The following is a 23,905-nucleotide window of genomic DNA, read 5'->3' on the forward strand; positions in this document are numbered from 1 at the left end:
CTTTTACCCTTAAAAATCTCGATAGGCGACGTTTAAAAAATTCTATAGGTTGCATTTTTTGAGTTACAGAGTAGGCCTAGGGCTATAATTATTGCTCTCGCTCTAACGATCGCGGCGATACCTCACTTGTGTCGTTTGAACACAGTTTTCATATGCGGGCGCTACTCACGTATGCGTTCGCTTCTGCGCACGAGCTCGTCGGGACGGGGCGCTTTAAAAAAACATTTTTTTTTTTTTCTTATTTATTTTTATTTATTTTATTATTTTTTACACTGGGAAAAAAAATAAAAAAAAAATGATCACTTTTATTCCTATTACAAGGAATGTAAACATCCCTTGTAATAGAAAAAAGCATGACAGGTCCTCTTAAATATGAGATCTGGGGTCAAAAAGACCTCAGATCTTATATTTAGACTAAAATGAGAAAAAAAAAAAAAAATTGGAAAATGTCATTTTTTCAAATGACAAAAAAAAAAATGTTTCTTTAAGAGGCTGGGCGGGACTGACGTTTTGACGTCACTTCCGCCCAGCCGAGCTATGGGGACGGGCGAAGGAGATTTTTCCTTCAGTCTCGTCCCCGCTCAGCTCCAGAACGGTCGCGATCTCCTCCGCCGCTACCGACGGCTCCGGTAAGCGGCGGAGGGCGCGGGAGAGCGGCGGGAGGGGGGGGCCCCTCTCCCGCCACCGATAACGGCGATCTCGCGGCGCATCCGCCGCGGAGACCGCCGTTATCGTTACCAGAACCGCTGACAGTAAAGATACATACCCCGGTTGTGGCAGCAGCTGCTGCCGTTACCGAGATATGTATCTTTAAAGTTAGGCCGTATATAGTCGTACAGCGGTCTGGAAGTGGTTAATGTGACATTAAACCCTGGCAATCCAATTATGTTTTCCTAACAGGGAAAAATTCCTTTCCATTGTTCTCAACCTCCTCCAAATTCCTTTTTTTGCTGCTCTGATCTGTCTTCCTGACTTAGGCCCCGTACAGACGAGCGGACAGTCCGATGAAAACGGTCCGCCGGACCGGTTTCATCGGACATGTCCGCTCGGAGATTTCGGTCTGATGGCTGTACACACCATCAAACCGAAATCCGCGCGGACAGACGGCGCGGTGACGTGGCGGTGACGTTGACGCCGCCACGTCACCAAACTAGGAAGTAAAATACTTCCACGCATGCGTCAAATCCATTCGACGCATGCGAGAGATATCTGTCCGCTGTTTAGGTGTACTAACCAGCGGACATATCCGCTGGACAGCTTTCCAGCGGACATGTTTCTTAGCATGCTAAGAAACATTTGTCCGCTGGAAATCTGTCTGCTAGCCTGTACACACGATCGGATCTGTCCGCTGACACTGGTCCGCGGACCAGTTTCAGTGGACATGTCCGGTCGTGTGTACGAGGCCTTAGGGGTAGGCAACCTGTGGCACTCTAGCTGTTGCAGAACTACAATTGTAACTGCCAAACTGCCAACCCCATCATGCCTCTGGGAGTAATTGTAACTGCTAACCTTGCAATGCCTCATGGGAAATGTGGTTCCACAACAGCTGGAGCGCCACAGATTGCCTACCCCAAAGAGGGTGGCTACGTTCATTCTCCATGGTTCCACTGTACGTAGGAACATAGCCACCCTCTCTTGATATGGGGTGTGTTTTTCCATGATTGTTCCCATAACAGGGCTATCACCCTAGAAACGTTTACTCTACATAGTGTGATATTGGCGTGATTATACTCATGTGGTAGGTGCTTTTTTCAATGAGTTGCTCCAGTCCAAACTATTATATTATTATTATATTTTAGACCATGGCAGCCCACTTTTATTGAAAAGAATCCTTATGCCCTGTACACACGATGAGGCTTTTGCCCAGCAAAAATCACATCAGAATTCCGATTAAATTGCATTGGAGTAAAAGAGAACATGTTCTCTATCTAAACTTCAGTGGAGGGGGAAAATGGGATCAGGGGGAAGGGCATCATTATTGGGGGGCGCTTAGGGGAGAGGTGTCAAACTCAATTTCATCATGGGCCACATCAGCATTATAGTAGCCCTCAAAGGACCGGTTTGTATCTGTAAGGCCTCGTACACACGAGGGGACATGTCCGATGAAAACGGTCCGCGGACCGTTTTCACCGGACATGTCCGCTCTGAGATTTCGGTCTGATGGTTGTACACACAATCAAACCGAAATCCGCGCGGACAGGATACGCGGTGACGTGGCCGCGCCGATGACGCGGCGACGTGCGTGACCCTGGAAGGTCAATGCTTCCACGCATGCGTCGAATCACTTCGACGCATGCAAGGGCTTTCGGCCGAGCGGACATGTCCGGTAAGTCGTACAGACGACCAAACATGTCTGATGGACAGGCTTCCAGCGGACATGTTTCTTAGCATGCTAAGAAACATTTGTCCGCTGGAAACCTGTCCGATCCACCGGAAAATTGTCCGGTCGGCCGTACACGACCGAACATGTCTGCTGAAACTGGTCCGCTGACCAGTTTTAGCTGACATGTTCGGTCGTGTGTACGAGGCCTAAGACTAGATGTCCAAAGCACCCCACACTCCCTTACATTACAGTGCACCCCCTTACCTTGTGCTGGTGTTGGGAAGAATGCAGAGACCAGGGGAGGTGGAGACAAGGGGGGTGCTCCAGCTGCAGGAGAGATGTGAGGGCCACATGAAATGACCTGGTGGGCTGGATTCAGCCCACAGGCCTTGTATTTGACATATGTGGCTTAGGGCATCAGTTGCCATAAAGTCTTCAATACTTACAGTACTTCTCCTTCAGTCGTCCGGGGCACCCTTGTCGACCCCGGCATCTTCTACCCAGCTTTCTCCTGGTGCAGGGATGCAGTCATCTTCATTGGCTGGCACCAGATGGCATCACTGGTGGTAGGTATTCCAGGAGGTTGCAGATGTTACCCTCATTTGGGCGAGGAAGAGAGATACTGATACATAAAGGGAAAATAAGTATTGTTAATGCATAAAATAATAAAAAAGCTGTCAGTGTTTTGGTAAGGGGAGGCCTTTTTTTTTTCATTTTTGCTAAAAGGTCCAATTTAACCCCTGTGCTATTGTGTTTAACATTACTTATGCTGGTCACATTGCTAGTGGCAATCGCTGATTGGCTAACGTGTCTTTAACAACAGCAAGGCCGTAGTCTCGCCAATAGGACACAATCCCCTGTCCGAAGGACATGATGTCAGCCCCTCCTTCCTGGCTCCAAGCTCTGATAATGAATACATAGAACATATTTTATGCCACGCTGAACATCTCGTCCTTACACAGGCTCTTCCCACACAGCAGCTGTTCCCCAACACGCTACCTCCTTCTCCCGACAGTCTCTTACAGTCACCGCATCCAAAAACACAAAAGCTCAGTATTAAATCCCAGCCCGACCTCCTTCCCCTCCACAGCTTTATTGCCGTAAATTACGCCTCCCACCGTTAAGGGTCATGCCAAATATTTGCTATAATTTTGCCGCCACGTCGAGTGCCTTCTGAATAAGGACGGTAAAGCAAGAACAAACAATGATGGTCATTGCTGCTGTAGCACCTCAAGGGAATTTTGGATGTCTAGGAAGTCCATTAGACCGTTGTGCTTCCGTTGTGGTGTTAACAATCCCGCTTGCAGTTAAAAAAAAAAAAAAAAAACACACCAAAATGGACCTCCTTGTTGAAATGCACTGACAATGCAGCAAGAACGCATCAATAACGCACCTATGTTAATCCCTGCAAAATCAGGTGCCTTTTCGGTGCCGTTGATGTCACCTTTTCCTGTTATAGGCAAAATGCGGATAACACCAATTTCTGCCAATATGTTTCAGTGGCTGAAACTTCGGAGTATCTCTAATACCTCCCTACAAGTATCAATAGGTCCACCCGGGCAACAATAGACCCCTGCACGCAACAATAGTTTTCTCAGAAGCCAGCAGCAAGAGATCCCTCCCTCAACAGGGAGGGCCCAGCAACAATTGACCACCCCCAGCAACATAAGACCCCCCAGCAACAATAAACCCCCCTAGTAATGATGCATCCCCCAGCAACCAGCGTCAGTAGACCCTCTATGACAACCCCCCCCCCCATTGCCATTACATACATTCAGTGCTGGAGGTGTCAGAACTGCGTACCCCCTCGTTCCAGTTGGAAAAAAAAACACTGGGCTCTTCCAAATAAAAAGTAGACAGGTTTAAGATTTTTAACAATGAAGGATGCTGGATATACAGTATCTAACAAAAGTGAGTACACCCCTCACATTTTTGTAAATATTTTATTATATCTTTTTATGTGACAACGCTAAAGAAATTACACTTTGCTACAATGTAAAGTAGTGAGTGTACAGCTTGTATAACATTGTAAATTTGCTGTCCCCTCAAAATAATTCAACACAGCCATTAATGTCTAAACCACTGGCAACAAAAGTGAGTACACCCCTAAGTGAAAATGTCCAAATTGGGCCCAAAGTGTCAATATTTTGTGTGGCCACCAATATTTACCAGCACTTCTTTAATCCTCTTGGGTATGGAGTTCACCAGAGTTTCACAGGTTGCCACTGCACTCATGCAGCCCCAGACCATGACACCTCCACCACCATGTTTGACTGTAGACAAGACACACTTGTCTTTGTACTCCTCACCTGGTTGCCACCACATACGCTTGGCACCATCTAAACCAAATACGTTTATCTTGGTCTCATTAGACCACAGGACATGGTTCCGGTAACCCATGTCCTTAGTCTGCTTGTTTTCAGCAAACTGTCTGTGAGCTTTCTTGTGCACCATCTTTAGAAAATAGTTCCTTCTGGGACGACAGCCATGCAGACCACTTTGATGCAGTGTGTGGCGTATGGTCTGAGCACTGACAGGCTAACCCCCCCACCCCTTCAACCTCTGCAGCAATGCTGGCAGCACTTTGGTCGATCATGGCGAATGGGACCTGTCCTGTTAAACTGCTGGATGGTCTTGGCCACCGTGCTGCAGCTCAGTTTCAGGGTCTTGTAATCTTCTTATAGCCTAGACCATCTTTATGTAGAGCAACAATTCTTTTTTTTCAGATCCTCAGAAAGGTCTTTGCCATGAGGTGCCATGTTGAAACTTCCAGTGACCAGTATGAGAGAGTGAGAGCGATAACATCAAATTTAACACACCTGCTCCCCATTCACACCTTAGACCTTGTAACACTAACGAGTCACATGACATCGGGGAGGGAAAATGGCTGATTGTGATCTGGAGTGTGTTTTGAGCACTGTTCTAGATGGGCAGGTGGATACCAGAGGGGTTCAGATCTCTTCCTTTTTGATTGTTACCTTAGGGGCAGTATTTGTTCTGATGAATGGAACCGTACGTTTCCTCCTCTGGCTCACTTACTATGAGGTATAGTGGTAGAAGCGTCTGCTAGTACCCTTACGAAAATGGCGGCGGCTGACTGCTATTGGTGACGTCAGTGGTGCCCGATGATGTACGCCCTGGCAATGACGATCAGCAGTACAGTAATTGGGTGAGCACTGAATGTCTGTTGCTTTGCATTAAGTTTTACACCCCCGTCTTTACAGCAACCATTAGGAAATTATTATGACCATGTGGTCTTGAACTCTCCTGCATTTTCTCTATTTCTATTATTCTGATTATGCGTACTATATGTACGATTTCCATCACTTACATTCATTTTCTGTAATAAACGCCAGCCCAGACATTGATCATTGCCAACCTATTGCAAATATAGATGCCTGTAAAATTATATCAGATATACTGCCCCTTGGGTATGAATTAAATTAAATTAATTGTATGCGTTATAAAGTCCCTTGTGTATGAATTAAATTAATTGTATGATTTATCTGTTTACCTATGTAGATGCTATTATGGGTGGTGTTCCTATTTAAATAGTAGGCTTTACACTTTTCAGTGAACCACCCACAATTGTGGGTGGTGGCTCTGGACCCTTCTGGGAGGTGCCTTTTGAATGCACATTGGTGTTTGTGTGTGTGTATGCACATATATATTATATATATATATATATATATATATATATATGTGAAGCTGAAGGAGGCAGCACTGCTGGGCTCTGAGGAAGAAGGTATTCCTTTGAAACGCGTCAGAAACAGTGGCCTTTGAAATCTCCTCTGTTACCATGTGGAGTCTGTTGTCATTAGACCAATTGCTGTCTTCTGGAGTTATTTGTATCGCAATTTTTTTCCTGTATGTGAGTAGTTTTTTTAACTTAACTTTTAATAAAAAGGATAATGCACAAGGTTGGTGCGCCCTCTTTATATATAATAAAAAATACCACTCAAAGTACAAAATGAAAAAAATTTAAAGAGTGCAGTAGCAGATATTTATAAATGACCTGTATGAGGCCAAAGACGTAGAGATTGAATTGGTAACAGGCAAACGACTGTCATCTGTGGAACTAAAACAAAGCAGGACTCCATTTCGGTGGAAGTGTTTTGACTCCTACTGTGTTATTGATGCTTTTGGTGACCCCGTAAAGGAGATCCTCTTCTACCTCCAATACACTTGTGATATGTCTTTGGAAGAATTTCACATACAGAATGTTTCAATGAAAGGCATGGTTTTCTTTCAGCCGCCCTCTAGTGGACATACAGAGAATGCACCCATGACCAGTGACTTTGGAAAATTGGCCGTAGAGCTAAATATGCTTTTCTTTCAGCCGCCCTCTAGTGGACATACGGAGAATGCACCCATGACCAGTGACTTTGGAAAATTGACAGTAGAGCTAAATATGGCCTCCTATAATTGGGGAAGATCTATGGAAACTGATCTCTGCCTCTCCCTATCCTGAACAGAAAATCTATTTGCTTGGTGCTCTCCTTTAATATGTCCTACAGATCTAATGTCATTGGGCCAGATTCTCGTAGATACGGCGTAGGCGTAGTGTAAGTCATTTACACTACGCCACCGCAACTTACTGGAGCAAGTGCCGTATTCGCAAAGCACTTGCTCCGTAATTTGCAGGGGCGTAGTGTAAATGGCCTGGCGTATCCCCGCGTAATTCAAAGGGGGCGGCTTGTATTTAAATTAAGCGCGCCCCTGTGCCGATCGAACTGCGCATGCGCCGGGCTTAAAATAGCCCAGTGCGCATGCTCCAGTTCTCGGCGTAAAACGTCACTGACGCCGACGTGTGCGTCATTGACGTAAAGTCGTATTCAAGAACAACTTAGTAAAACGACGTACCCGACGGGAAAACACGATGCGGACCCGACGCCATACTTAACATGGCCTACGTGGGACTGGCGTAAGGTTACCCCTCATATAGCAGGGGAAACCTTACGCCTACGCAAACGACGTAAGCGACGGTTACGCGACGCGATTTCGTTCGTGAATCGGCGTATCAGGCTCATTTGCATAAACAAATGAGACCTGAACGTAAACGCCACCTAGCGGCCGGCGGAGAATTACATTTAGGATCCGACAGTGTAAGTGTCTTACACTAGTCGGATCCTAGCCTAAATCCGGCGTATATTGTTTTGTGAATACAAAACAATGATACGCCGGCAGGAATTTCGAATTACACCGGTGTATCAGTAGATACACCGGCGTAACTTGTTTAAGAATATGGCCCTTTGTTTCCATTTCATATGAAAAAAAAAAAAAAAAAACTTTTATTATGTTCTTATTGGAGACCTTTAAAATGGTCTTTTTTTAAAAAAGCCCTACCCGACTTCGGAATGTTTCTGCAATTAAATGCAGATTCATTTAGAGATTGCACACTATCAAGAACTGGCTAGAAGAGATAAGGCTTACAATTTAAATCAAAGTATATTTTGTACTGAGCGGTGCAAAGCACTCTGGGTTGCGGTTAGTTGAAGCTGAAAATGATTGACAGGTCTGATTTTTTTCCATAGATTTCTGAGCACCCCCTGTCTTTTCCTGCACCAGCAGTTGTAAAACACGCAGACTTGTCAAACCACAAATCACCTATAAGAGGAACCATAAAACCCTCAGCTCATCTGCGGCCGTAAAAAAATGATGCAGTATATATATGTAAGGAAGAAATTAGTGACATTCTGTCACACAAATATTTGATGCGTTCTTGTGGTCTTACAGATTGTGATGTAGATCCCCCACCTGCCTAATAGGTAGGATGCTGATTGCTTCCCAGCAGAAGACCATGCTGTTTTATCCTGCGTTTAATCAGGCCGCATATGATTAGGAGACATAAAATGCTTTCTTTTCCGACTGCTTGGATGCAATTGGAAATGGAAGGAGCCCGGGAGTAGCCCTCCTCCCTTCCCATTCACCAGTGAGCGTATTTTAAAGAGGAATTATTTTAATTTACGACATTGTAAGTTAGTTATGATTGTATAATAATAATTGTAATGAGCACTTGAAATTAGGTAGGTTGGTTTGTACCAGTGAATCCGGCTAGTTTTTAGAGCTTCAATACTCTGGGAAGCAGATGTTTGCTTTACCAGTGAACATAATTGGCTTAATGACCAAGAAAATGGTCCAAATTACTATTTTTCAGTTGACTGTAGGCTCTAAAGAGTGTTCAGAAGTTCTTCAAACAAGATATAGGTTCCCTTCTTCCTAGATAATTGCTAGAAAGCACCCGGGGGTCCCTCATTTAAAAAGCTTAAAAATAATATCCTCCTCTTCCTAGACCCCCCTAGCACTTTCCTTTAAAACCCCCTATATATATTGTGACAGTGTGAGGCCCTGCTACTGTGAACATGTAGGAAACAATTAAACAGGATTTGCATTAGGGCTTGATGCAAGGTTCCTGACTATAGTTTCTGTGTTTTTGGCTTTCTCTGGATTCTGTAAACCTGGATTGGGGTCTGGAGCTTCCAGACAGAGGCGGCTCTAGGCTTTGTGAGGCCTTAGGCAAGACTTGACATGGGGCCCCACTCACACCTATGATGGGAGAAATAATTCAAGGACAAGAGCCTCTTCCCCACAACCCTGGCCGGTGGTTGTGGGGGTCTGCCAGCAGGGGGCTTATCGGAATCTTTAAAGTGCGGGTTCACCCTAAAAACGATTTTTTAACATTACATCCAGTTCACTGTCTACAGTGACAGTATGCTGTTTTTTTTTTTTTTGCTGTAAATACCTTCGTACAGCTATTTTCTTCCCCGGCTTCCGGGTAGGGCCTCCCACGGGAGTGGGCATTCCTATCCAGCAGGTAATTGACGTGATGACAAAAACGACCTCCCCTGTCGCATAAGGAGCATCACGAGTTGCCGAAAGAAGCTGAACGGCGAGTCGGCGCTATACGGCGCCTGCGCACCGACGTTCGGCTTCTTTCGGCAACTCGTGACGCTCCTTATGCGACAGGGGGAGGTCGTTTTTGTCATCACGTCAATCACCTGCTGGATAGGAAAGCCCACTCCCGCAGGAGGCCCTAACCGGAAGCCGGGGAATAAAATAGCTGTACGAAGGTATGTACAGCAAAAAAAAAACGGCATACTGTCAATGTAGACAGTGAGCTGGATGTAATGTTAGAAAATCGTTTTTAGGGTGAACCCCAGCTTTAACTAGGTGGCCCCTAGATCCTGCTCTTCAATAACTAAGGGGCGGGGGTCACCCGGTGATGTCACCTGGTGAACCCGCCCCCTTGTGACGTCATTGACTTAGGGCATGCTGGGTCATTGACGCCACAAGGGGTGGTGTCACTGATATTCACTGGTTGTTAGGGACGCTGGCTGCCCCGCTCCTAAGTCAGGGCTCTTAATGCTGCCTGAGCACAGCAGCGTTAAGGTTTCCTGTCCCATAAAACTGGGGTAATTCATTGGGTAATTTGCCTATTTAAAGAGCCGCCTCTGGTTCCAGAGTATCTTGGGGGGGCCGGGACCCTCAATCCTGTGTCTGGATTTTACTGAATGCCTGCAGCCTGTGTAAGTACACAGGTGTACACAGGTACACAGGTGTGCAGGGTTGTTATATACTCAAGCCTGAGGATAGCTTGGGGCTCCCGGTTTGGAGGCCGGAGGTCTCCCCCAGGGGTCAGAAGTGCCCTAGCCAGGAGACAGGAATTCTCACCCCAGGGGACAGTTCGACTTCTATTGAATCGTTTTTCTCGGCAAAAAGCTCTGCCAGCAGTTTTCTTGCCTGTTTCTTGTCTAGAAAACCGGTCGTGTGTACGAGGCTTCACTTGAATATTGGTATGTTTTGTGTATTTTTTCCATAGTTGTGCAGTATTCTTGCATGAAACTTTTTCTCTGTGCAGGAACTTCCAGTTATAAAGATTGGTCACTGCTTTTCTCTCTCTGTATGCAGGGTGACTGGTCTTGTCTCCACCCCTCCCATAGATTTCTGCAGGCAGCCTGTAGTAGGTGGGGTCTCCTTGGTCAACAGTAATTTACTGTAAGTCCCGACCAACATAGTGATGTAATCTTTAGGGGGTGTGTCCATGACACTTGGCTGTCATTCCACCTAGATGAGGATTGGTTCTGGAATTCAAGGCTGTGATGGACAGTGTAGCAGGTGAATATTGCAGCAAACTATACTTTTTACGTTTTGTAACACACTAAGCTATTTTAATATTTTTTTTTAAAGCCAGATGTTATAGAGTAAGAACTTCCTGGACGATGTAACAGCAGCTGATGTCAATTATTAAGTGCTATTTTAACAGGGTTTTATATACAGTATCTAATTTTGGATAGTGATCTTAGCCAACAGGGCATAGAGTTTGAGCAGTCATGGTGTTTTTGAGTGGCTTCCCTCCATATCCTGCTTTTCATTTGCAGCGGCAGTTGGTGAATTATCAGTTGTTTTTACTCTGCATTTCCAAATCCAATATGGCTTGTCCCAAGCCTGTGCTTAGAAAGGAGCAGATTTTGGCTGAAGAGCAAGCAACATGGCCAAAAAAAATGACTGCTTAGTATATTGCGAAATGTAACTTAGTAGCAGTAGGGAGTGATTAGTACCTGTCTTACGACTCCCTTTGTGTTGGGTACAGGACACATCAGCTCTGACAGTTAGAAAGTGGAAAAGACAAGATTTTAGAGAAATACTTGTAGGTATAGAAAATGGGGTCATGCTCTTTAATAAAGCTTTTATATCTCTAAAGGATGAAAAGATACTGCAGGTATTGTAGACAGTGGGCACTATATATTTTGTTTCTTTTCTTTCTTTCATCTGGAACAACTCTTCAAATGCTGTTCTGACACTGCAGGTCATTGACTTTGGTTGTACACCCCATGACACCTCAACCACCACTGTTATCTCCCCCATTGAAAGTGTCTCTTCTTTCTCTCTCTTTTCCCAGACTACAGCTGCCCTACCCCCTGTTATCAGGAGTAGCATGCCATCCCTATGCCATATTTTCCTCTCCAATCTACATCATCTAGCTCTCAAGCTCATTTTAGGGTTGAACCAGATAGAGCACCAAATATACATTTTTGAGAGCCAGAAGGTATTTTATTGGTTCTGTAGGAGATCACAGGAAAAATAAGCTGTGAGGCCCCGTACACACGTCCGAGAAACTCGACGGGCAAAACACATCGTTTTGCTCGTCGAGTTCCTTGTGAAGCCGCCGAGGATCTCGGCGAGCCAACTTTTCCCATTGACTAACGAGGAAATAGAGAACATGTTCTCTTTTTGGCCCGACGAGATCCTCGTCTGTTTCCTTCGGCGAAAAGTGTACACACGACCGGTTTTCTCGGCAGAATACGTCTCCCATCGAGTTTCTGGCTGAATTCTGCCGAGAAAACCGGTCGTGTGTACGGGGCCAAACGCATTTCGGGAGCCAAACCATCCCTCTTTTTCAGGGCTTCAGGAATTCTCACAGTATCATTATAATGTGGTATAATCATATGTGGTCAGGGCATTCTCTGCCCCCAGCTGTACATATACATGACCCTTTTCTACATGCGGCTGCCCTGGTCGCAGATGATTGTCCCATAAAGGTGACAGCTTCCTGACCGGTTTGCCCACATGGGTTCCAATCCTAGTTCAAGCTTATCACTACTCAAGGGTAAGGAATTCTTCTTCAAAGCCCCTGAGAAATATAAGAAGTTGGGTAGGGGACTCTATCTACAAGCCTTTACAGTGGTAACAAAAATATCCAGAAAAGCGGCCATTGCAGACATTCGTAAGATTGAAGACTCCCTATCCAGTTTTTGACACCATATGGGGGAAATGGGACTCCTCGGAATATAACTCAGAGGATTCACAAGTAACTCTGAGTTCATGTGCTTGAGGAGCAAGGTATCTCGATCAAACGAGTAGAAAATATATCACCCAAGCTATTGTTGACCTTGTTTTAATGGTTAATTATTCCTACACCATGATGTATTTGTAATGTCTGATAATCATTTGACACTTTATACTGTTCCCCTTTATACAAAATGTGTCTTGATTATTCCCTATTGGGATTATATCCCCTCTGTTGACTTTTTCATGTGAAAATGTATGCTGTTGTTAATTCATTCAATAAATAAACAATTAAAAAAAAAATATCCAGAAAAACACACTTAAAAAAAGCTATAAATTGATTTGCATTTTAATGAGTTAAATAAGTATTTAGCCCATTTGTAAAACATGACTTGGCACTTGGTGGCAAAACCCTTGTTGGCAATCACAGTGGTCAGGTATTTCTTGTAGTTGGCCACCAGGTTTGCACATATCTCAGGAGGGATTTTGTCCCTCTCCTCATTGCAGATCCTCTCCAAGTCCTTAAGATTGAGGCTAACATTTGGTAACTCGAACCTTCAGCTCCATCCACATATTTTCTATGCTATTAAGATCTGGAGACTGGTTAGGCAACTCCAGGACCTTAATGTACTTCTTCTTGAACCACTACTGTTTTGGGTCATTGTTATGCTGGAATACCCTTCCACGACCCATTTTCAATATCCTGGTTGAGGGAAGGAGGTTCTCACCCAAGATTTGATGATACATGGCTCCATCCATCGTCTATTGTCCATTTGATGCAGTGAAGTTGTCCTGTCCCCTTAGCAGAAAAACACCCCAAAGCATGATATTTCCACCTCAATATTTGACAGTGGGTATGGTGTCCCTGGGGTCATGGGCAGCATTCCTCCTCCTCCAAACACGACAAGTTGAGTTGATGCCAAAGAGCTTGAATTTGGTCTCATCTGACCACAACACTTTCACCCAGTTCTCCTCTGAATCATTCAGATGTTCATTAACAAACTTCAGATGGGCCTATACATGTACTTTCTTGAGCAGGGGGACCTTGGGGGCGCTGCAGGATTTCAGTTCTTCACAACGTAGTTTGTTACCAATTGTTTTCTTGGTGACTATGGTCCCAGCTGCTTTGAGATTATTACAAGATTCTCCTGTGTAGTTCTGGGCTGATTCTTCACCGTTCTCATGATCATTGAAACTCCACAAGGCGAGATCCTGCATAGAGCCCCAGACCGAGGGAGATTTACTTTTTTTTTGTGATTCTTCCATTTGCAAAAAAATAGCACCAACTGTTGAAATGCGTTTTTCTGGATATTTTTGTTGTTATTCTGTCTCTCACTGTAAAAATAAACCCACCATTAATATGATAGACTGATCATTTATTTTTCTGTGGGAAAACTTACAAAATCAGCAGGGGATCAAATACTTTTTCCCCTCACTGTACCTACCTATCATAGTTCAAACACGCTCAAGCTCATTACTACTCTAGATTAAAGAATTTTTCTCCAATGAGAAATATAATAAATTGGGTAGAGGACTCCCACCTAAAAACCTTAAACTAAAAACAACATTTTTTTTTTCTTGGGATGGCTAGTCCTTTAAATGTATACAGTGAAACAGTGCAGCGCAAAAATTAAATTAAGTTAAATGATGAGAAGAAAAGTCCATATGTGAAGGTGAAAAAGAGGAATCCATATAACGTTTCCATTTGCTGGTATCTCTTTGCCCTACGCTGAGGAAGTCCCACCCACGGGACGTAACACGGAAGGGGAGGAGCTGCGTGTGACGTCACCCGCGATCGCCGCTGTACACACTTGTTAGTGTCTTCTGACTGTGAGCTCACACTCGGCTGAGAGTGCTGATTCATGTTAGTGTACTGACTTTTTATCTTTTAAATAAATGCTTTTTTGCTACTGAGAGCATTAGATTTCTCTTCCTTTATTCCCTATGTCCATCATTGCTGTTATCATTGGGCCATCCATTGTTATCTGGAGTTGTCAAGCGACCTTCTGATCAATATGATTAGAACCTGAGATTGATTATTATGCTGTGTGACCTTTTGAAGGTTGATTTATGAGGTGAGAGGCCATCTTTACTTCTTGGTGGAGGATCTCTATCTGGTCACTTATTCTGAACCTGCACCACTTAATGGAAAAGTTATATGGATTCCTCTTTTTCACTTTCACATATGGACTTTTCTTCTCATCATTTAACTTAATTTAATTTTTGCGCTGCACTGTTTCACTGTATATGTTGCCTTTGGGAAGTTTATTTGAATTTATCCTGAGTGCTGGCTAGCAATTTTTTCTTTTATATTTATGTTTATTTTTCCAGTGCTGAATACTTCCTGTTTGTATAGTCCTTTAAATGGTTGCGTGTTAAAAAATATCTGCTTTGATTGACAGTTGATTGAGCATTCTACATGTTGTTTAGGCATTCTCCGAGCAATCTCCATCACATGGAATTCTCCGAACATACTTCTGTTAGATTTGTTTTAAAGATGGATGCTGCTTCAGAAATTCTGTCACCCTGCGATTTCCTTTGCTGTGACTGAGCCACAAAGAATGAAAGACATAATGGATAGAAGAGAGCCAGAGCTAGTTTGTCACATTACCTTCAGTTTGATCACACCATTCATCAGCATTCACATTTCATCTGTTGTGATTGAACAGGTTCGTGATGTTGTGTTATGGAGCTCTGCTGCCAACCATAGAGCTCAAAAATCCGGAGGACTCTGAGCACAGGGTTAACCCTTTTGAAAGCCAAGCCCCCCCCCCCTTCTCTTTGCTGCAGGGGGAAATTGTGATGCATAATTGTAGGGATGTATAACCCTCAATTGCTGCAGCAATTTAAAACTTAATCTAATCTAAATGACTCAAATACTCACCTAAATCCATGGTCACATGATGTACTTGGTCACAGATCTTCTGTTTTCTTGACTGCACAGTGGGAAGGTCCTTCTTTGGGTGTCCATGTTGACATGAACAATTGGCAGGCTATCGGCAAGGTCCCCACAGGTCCTAAAGACTGCAGTGGTGGCGAGTCACTGTCGAAAAGAGTTGCTTTAACAGATCTCATGATAGAAAACTAAGGGTTGGTGGTTTTGGAACCTAGATAGGGAGTAGAAACAGACACAGAGATGCTCCAGGTGAGCAATAGACATGTGCACACTGAAATATTTCGTTTCGGAATTTAGTTTTCGTCCGAAAAATGTATTAATTTAGTTACTCCCGAAATTTTTTAATTTTACTTTGTTTTTCGTTAAAAATTGCATTAGTCTGAAAATCCAAATTAATTGGTAGAATCAGTCATTGAACGCTTATTGTGTCTGTCGAATGTTCAAAGAAGATTCGACGGAGCAGCTAAACTGTTTGACGCCGCAATCGTACATTGAATGTTCCGCCTACAAGCTAGCTATAGTAGAATTCTAATGTTGTATGACTAGTTATAATTATATTTATTAATTATTATTACTAGTCAACCAACATTCACCTGCTCTGTAACTTTTCACCCTACACACAGCCGGTTTTCCCGTCGGGAAAACTCTGATGAGAGCTTTGGTCGGGAATCCCGTCCGTGTGTATGCTCCATCGCAGTTTTTTTACAATAGGAAAACTGCCAAAAACCACCAGGAAAAAGTCAGCCGGAAATAAAGAGAGCTGGTTCTTTTTTAATTTTTTTCGTCTGGCGGTTTTTGTCCGTTTTCCCGTCGGAAAAACTGCAAGGAGCATACACACAGCCGCAATTCCCGGCCAAAAGCTCGCTTCGCAGTTTTCCCTGTCGGGTGTACGAGGCTTAAGAGTTGCTTTTGGCATTTGCATTTTACACATGTGTGTTTTAACCACCTATTTAGACATTTGAAGATGAATATATACTAATTCTCTAAGAAAATCAAAAAAGCGATCCTTTGATGGATGAGTTTAGAGACGGTTTGGCAGACATTGAGAAAGCGATATGCCGCTTTCTGAATGCTGTTTTTTTTTTTATACCCAATTTCCCCAATCCCCTGCCTGACTGCACCAAGCTCTGGTGTTATGCAGTCCTATTGACTTGAAAAAACGGCGTCACCTATAAAATTGGCGTCACCACTTCAGCCCCAGAGGATTTGGCTGCCAAATGACGGGGCCACTTTTTTTCAATTCGACACTGCGCCGCTTTAACTGACAACTGCGCGACTGTGCGATGTGGCTCCCAAACAAAATTGACGTATTTCCCCCCCCCCCAGAAAATGGAGCTTTCTTTTGGTGGTATTTGATCACCTCTGTGGTTTTTATTTGTTGTGCTATAAACAAAAATAGAGCGACAATTTTGAAAAAAAAAACTAAATATTTTTTTACTTTTTGCTATAATAAATATCCCCAAAAATATCTAAAGTTTTTTCCTCAGTTTAGGCCGATACGTATTCTTCTACATATCTTTGGTAAAAAAATTGCAATAATCGTTTATTGATTGGTTTGCGCAAAAGTTATAGCGTCTACAATAGCGGGGATAGGTTTATGGCATTTTTATTAATATGTGTTTTTTACTAGTAATGGCGGCGATCAGCGATTTTTATCGTGACTGCGACATTATGGCGGACACATCGGACACTTTTCTGGGATCATTGTCATTTATACAGCGATCAGTGCTATAAAAATGAACCTATTACTGTGTAAATGACACTGGCAGTGTAGGGGTTAGGTGTGTCCTAGGGAGTGATTCTAACTGTGTGGGGGCTGGGCTACGAGTGACACGTCACTGATCACTGCTCCCGAATACATGGAGCAGAAGATCAGTATCGTGTCACTAGGCAGAACAGGGAGATGCCTTGTCTACACTGGCCTCTCCCCGTTCTGCAGCTCCGTGACATGATCACAGGACACCGGTGGACATCAAGTCTGTGGATCCCGCGGGCACGGTCATGGAGCTAGAAGCAGGGGCGCGCACGCGGAATTCAAAGCAGCATATATATACATTTCTTTGCACAGCCATACCATTCTGCCAACGTATATCTACATGGTGAGGTCGGCAAGCTTTTAAAGTCAATGTCCGTTGACTGTTTTACCTTGCTGGTAGAGGGTTGGTAAAAATGTTGGTCACGTGTGAACGAGTCCTAAAAAGTGGTTATTTTCTAGACATGCCTAATGGGTTAGATGATAATCACTGGTTCATGTACATAATTAGATCAGATTAGGTACACTTGATATTTTTTAGAAGACATCATGCGCAGGCATCAGCTAGTTGGTGTCCAGGATGCATCGAAACTGGATATTATCGAAAGCAACAGGCCTGAAAACACTGTGGAATATTTTCTTTTCACACAGGTAGATAGCTGTTCATTTGACATATGACTGAGTTTTGTGTTTCATCCAGGCTTCTTTAGAATTCTGTTTGTCAAGCATGATCATGAAATGTTCTGGATGGATTCCCAGTTTGCATCAGTATACTTGGCCAGAATGGACAGATCAGTCAGCTAGGCGTGCAGAGACATACCATGGGGCTAGTCCACTAATGACTACCCACATTACGGTCACTGTCACTGGTTGGCTACGCTCTCAGCCACTAATGGATATCAATTATTCTTCGGAGGCCAACACATGTTGCAATTTCTGCCCAGTATGGGATAAAATGGAAAAACTGGAAAACATATGTTACGTACACTATATTACCAAAAGTATTGGGACGCCTAGCTTTACACGCACATTAAGTTTAATGGCATCCCAGTCTTAGTCTGTAGGGTTCAATATTGAATTGATCTAGCCTTTGCAGCTATAACAGCTTCAACTCTTCTGGGAAGGCTGTCCACAAGGTTTAGGAGTGTGTCTATGGAAAGTTTAACCATTCTTCCAAAAATGCATTTGTGTAGTCATGCACTAATATGGACAGGAAGGCCTGGTTCACAGTATCCGCTGTGATTCATACCGAAGGTATTCTATGAGGTCCAGACTCTGTGCAGGCCAATCAAGTTCCTCCACCCCAAACTCGCTCATCCATGTTTTTATGGACCTAACTTTGTGCACTGGAAAAGCAAGGGGCCATCCCCAAACTGTTCCCACAAAGTTGGGAGCATGAAATTGTCCAAAATGTCTGAGAGGCCAAGCCCAAACCCGAAAAACAACCCCACACCATAATCCCCCTCCACCAAATGATTTGGATCCCAATAAGGCACAATGGCAAAAAATAAACCCAACAGAGCTATAACCCTCACTTACTCTATCCAAAAAAAGTTTTCATATAGTCCTACTTTAAGGTAAAATCTCCCTAATGCTAGAGGGGAAAAAACAAACAAAAAACTGGACAGGTATTTTAACTACGGTATTTGTTTTTCCATCCTAAATATATCTAGATATATCTATATTTACATATATCTCTCCGTATATAGATATATATATCTATATATATATATATATATATATATATATATATATATATATATATATATATATATATATATATATATATATATATATATATATAGATCTATATATATATATATATATATACTGTATATACTCAAGCATAAGCTGACCCGAGTATAAGCCGAGGTACCTAACTTTACCACAAAAAAATGGGAAAACTTATTTACTTGAATACAAGCCTAGGGTGAGAAATGCAGCAGCTACTGTAAGCTAAAAAGAGGCTCAACAATGCCCATTTGTAGCCTCACTGTGCAAATCGCGGTCTACTCCTGGTCCCTTCCGCGATGGGCGTTTCTCGGCAGACACAGTTTCCACCTATCACGGACGTTCTCTCATCCTCGGACTCAGTTTCCCAGCAGACACTGTGTTCAGTGTTCCGCCAATCACGGACATCCTCTTGTCCGAGGATAAAAAGGACGTCCGTGATAGGTGGAACTGTGTCTGCTGAGAAACGCCTATCACGGAAGGGACCAGGAGGAGGCCACAAGTTTTAAACGATGGACGGATATATCTATCTAGATATAGATATATATATATATTTCCTTGCTCTCTCTCAGACAACTATAAAATCTTGCATGTTAATATTTTGTTTTCCTAAAGTAGAACTTTTTATTTGTTTTATTTTAGATGGACTAAGGCAAGGTTATAACCCCTGTCAGGGTTTTTTTTTTGCCATTCGATCCATTGAAGTAATCACTTTCTGTCCCATAGCCAAAACCGGAAGTGGGAGGAAATCCCTGCAAACTAAGGGGATTCCTTGGGGGCCCCCCAGGTCACCATAACTAGTATCCCCATTGGAGGATTTCTCCTCTATTGCTGTTCGGGGGATAACCCAAAATTTGGGATTTTTTTTATATTTCACATTCAATGATGGTATACAGGACAAATAGAGAGGGCAGAGGTAGCAATAAAAACCTGACAGGTATTCTAATCCATCTTCACTCTGTCCAACACTAAAAAAAAGTTGTTTTGCCTTTTAAAGTTTAATCTTTTTTTCACATTCATATGTTGTCTTCTAAATATTTTTAAACCAGCAGGTGGAGCTTTACACTCCTTTTCACTCGATTCCATTTATCTCTTTAACTGCTTTTAAATGGCAGTCATTTATACAACACAATAGCGCTAAGAATTATTTACCTTTTATAGAAGAAATGTAAAGGTGAACTAATACTGTATCCCCACTCTCCAAATCCAAACCCCCCCGCCCCCTCCCCCGGTCCCCTCTGTTAGTGCAGCAGTCCAGGGCCCAGAAAGGGCTTATGACGGCGCAACGCAATCTGGGCCGTCGTATTTATGCGACTGATTCTTAGAATCAGTTACGCATAGATAACCATTAGATCCGACAGGCGTAAGGCTCTTACGCTGTCGGATCTTAAATGCAATTTTTTTTTCCGCCGCTAGGTGTCGCCTCTGTTGTTTTCCCGATCGAGTATGAAAATTAGCAAAATACGCAAATTCCCGAACGTACGCGCGGTCGACGCAGTGAAGATACGACGTTTACGTTAGATTTGCGACGCGTAAAATTGCCCCATCTATATGAGGGGCAACCAATGTTAAGTATGGCCGTCGTTCCCGCGTAGAAATTTACGTTGTTTACGTAAGTCGTCCTTGAATGAGGCGATTTACGTTCACGTCAAAGCCAATGACGTCCTTGCAACGTCATTTCGCGCAATGCACGTCGGGAAATTTTAGGGACGGCGCATGCGCAGTACGTTCGGCGCGGGATCGCGCCAAATTTAAATGATCCACACCCCCTACCCGGATCATTTGATTTAGGCGGGCTTGCGCCGGGGGATCGACGCTACGCCGCCGCAACTTTACAGGCAAGTGCTTTGTGAATCAAGCACTTGCCCGTAAAACTTGCGGTGGCGTAACGTAAATGAGATACGTTACGCCGCCGTAGTTTTACTCCATTCTACGAGAATCTGGGCCCAGGGATTTGAAATCCATGCTCTTCTTCCTCTCCTCGGTTTAGTACTCCTGGGACAGACCAAAACGTTTCTGATTGGTCAGCACCGGCACAGTGAATCGCTCTGATCTGCCCTGGAAGCGCTGCACAGAGAAAAAGATTATGTACATTGAATAAAAAATAAATAAAATACCAATTGATATGTAAAAACTTTCAAAACATCTAAATAAGTTTGACCCAATACCATTATGGCCTGGTCAGGAAGGGGGAAAAACCTTCCAGAGGTCAAGTAGTTAAATAAGTGTGATGGTAAAAGCATGGCAGCTGCTTACACACATTTTCTTGCAGTTTTCATCCCTCTAAACAAGTGGGCAGAAACAAGTAAAATAATTATAGGTCTGTCTAGAGCATGTGAGCTTTACTGTGCTGGGACGTTTAGGTATTTTTATTACTATACATCTGCAGGAAGCTCTTGCTGTGATTGTATATACTATGTTGTATTTTCCACATCATTACCAGATGTTGCTTTGTCTTTTATCATGTGATCTTCCGAGTATGGCTTACCTATTTTTAAGCGCATCTTATTAAAGCTGACTTATGCAAGAAATTATTATTATTATTTTGATTTTTTTATCAGTCCGTGTTTTATTTATTGCTTTATTTATTTTCACTGACACACCCATCTAACATTCTGTATAGACAGCAGAAAAAATGCTGACATTTTCTGAGCATGAAAGCAAAAGACAGCACAGGATCTTCCAATTTTTTTTTTCTTTTTTTAAAATTTTTTTAAACAGTAAAAATTGTTATTATTTTTAAATGGGTTGTAAAGGCAGAACGTTTTTTTTTTTATCTTAATGCAGACTAGGTAGGCTGCCTGTCCTGAGGCTGCTTTGAGCTGACTGCAGCGCTCCCCCTCTCTCCTGCGTGTATGACACCGGGCATCTCTCACTGTGTGTGAGAGCTGGGTCTGTGTTCGGCTGTGCTACCTGTGCTAGACCTGCTTGTGTGATAGTAGATGGAGATGGAACACTGATTGAATCAGTGTTTTGTCTATCACACAAGCTTGTCTAGGGGGGGACCTTGCTAGAGCCCACTGCCCTGCCGAACACAGACCTACAGCTCCTGTTTTTATTCCATGACACACGTCGGGAGAGGAGATACCTGCTGTGTGTGATCAAGGCAATGCCATTGTGAGTGCCATGCACAGTGGGGCTTCATTCATATACAAAAGTGGGGCTGCATTAATATACAAAGTGGGGCTGCATTCATATACAAAGTGGAGCTGCATTAATATACAAAGTGGAGCTGCATTCATATACAAAGCGGGGCTGCATTAATATACAAAAGTGGGGCTGCATTAATAGACAAAAATGGGACTGCATTCATATACAAAAGTGGGACTGCATTCATAGACAAAAGTGGGACTGCAGTCATAGACAAAAGTGAGACTGCATTCATAGACAAAGTGGGGCTGCATTAATATACAAAAGTGGGGCTGCATTAATATACAAAGTGGGGCTGCATTAATATACAAAGTGGGCTGCATTCATATACAAAGTGGGGCTGCATTAATATACAAAAGTGGGACTGCATTAATATACAAAAGTGGGGCTGCATTCATATACAAAAGTGGGGCCACATTTATATATACAGCAGGGCTGCATTCATATACAAAAGTGGGACTGCATTAATATACAAAAGTGGGACTGAATGTATATACAAACGTGGGGCTGCATTAATATACAAAATGGGGGTGCATTCATATACAAAGTGGGGGTGCATTCATATACAAAGTGGGGCTGCATTAATATACAAAAGTGGGACTGCATTCATATACACAAGTGGGGCTGAATTCATATACACAAGTGGGGCTGCATTCATATACAAAAGTGGGGCCGCATTTATATATACAGCGGGGCTGCATTCATATACAAAAGTGGGACTGCATTCATATACAAAAGTGGGGCTGTATTTATATACAAACGTGGGACTGAATTTATATACAAAAGTGGGACTGAATTTATATACAAAAGTGGGACTGAATTTATATACAAAAGTGGGACTGCATTTATATACAAAAGTGGAGCTGACCATCCCTTGTACCATGTCTGCAGTCTCTGACCATTCCTTGTACCACGTCTGCAGTCTCTGACCATCTCCTGTATCATGTCTGAAGTCTCTGACCATCTCCTGTATCATGTCTGCAGTCTCTGACCATCTCTTGTACCACGTCTGCAGTCTCTGACCATCTCTTGTACCATGTCTACAGTCCCTGACAATCGTCTACAAACTATGGGATAGATTTATGGCATTTTAAATATTTTTTACTAGTATCGGCGGTGATCATTGATTTTTTAGCGGTACTGCAACATTGCAGCGGACACACCGGACACCTAATTGAGTTCTGTAAGCAACACCTTATTTTCTGGCAGTGCCCCTCCCGAGATTAGACTCTGGATCCGCCCTTGATGGGGGATGGTTTAATTTCCTGATTAGCAGGAACACAAGATATCTTTCTTCCTCTCTAAGGCCTGATTGTGAATTTTTACACTTTGCAGATTTGCACTACAGAACGTGTTGCATAGGAAACCATGTTGAATGGACTGTAATGCAAATCTGCAAAATGCAAAAAGCACTAAAAAAGCATAGGTGTGAATCAGACCTGACAGAACGATGGTTTTGCATAGGCAGATCGCTGCTCTGTCTCTCCAGCAAACGATTGGCAGATCCCGGCGGCCCGCTGATTGGCTCCCACTGTGTCCAATCACAGTGGCGCACGTCACAGACCCCAAGGTGGAAACAATGTGCAGGTATGTTTCGCACAGCCGGGCCACCTTGCCGCAGTAAATGCACGGTGGGCGGTCCGGAAGCAGTTAAGGTCGTTTTTAAAGCAGAACCTCTGCTTTTTAAATACAGGTATTTGCACCCACTTCCGGGCGTAGACCACCGCGGGGGTTACGCCACTTCCCGTCCCGTCCCCCCACCCCCCGCTGTCTTCTGGGAAACACACAGGTCCCTGAAGACCGCAGGGACCAGTGAGGACACGCAGCGCGACTCACACACGCACAGTAGGGAATTGGGAAGTGAAACCGCAACGCTTCACTTCCTGATTCCCTCACCGAGGATGGCTAACCGGCTTTGGGTGCCGACATCGCTGGCACCCTGGACAGGTAAGTGTCCATTTATTAAAAGTCAGCAGCTGCATTTTTTTTTTTTAGGCGGACCTCCACTTTAAGTGTGCGAAGAGCTTTATTGGATCCTGAGGGTGATAAAAAAAAAAAAGTGCATTCAACTAACCTGGACCTGTTTTTGTGGCAAAATTAGCCTTGTTCTTTTATAAAAAAAAAATGTTTTACAAAATAAATAATAATAAATAATACAAAGCAGATATATAATAAACTATACAAAAATAAAGTACGAGAAAAAGGAAAAAAAACACAAATGCCAAGAACAGTAAACACAAGAAAGAAAGAAAAATACAAAGAACAG

The 23,905-nt window shown here is 43.3% G+C and overlaps 1 protein-coding gene across 6 annotated transcripts in view; it reads left to right on the top strand.

The window, feature by feature from the left end:
* The window catches only part of CADM3 (cell adhesion molecule 3), a 620,371-nt gene that overhangs the window by 305,406 nt on the left and 291,060 nt on the right, over positions 1-23,905 (top strand). The window lies entirely within an intron of this gene.

Source organism: Rana temporaria, chromosome 13 (genome assembly GCF_905171775.1).
Source record: "Rana temporaria chromosome 13, aRanTem1.1, whole genome shotgun sequence".
In the NCBI taxonomy this organism is placed as follows: domain Eukaryota; kingdom Metazoa; phylum Chordata; class Amphibia; order Anura; family Ranidae; genus Rana; species Rana temporaria.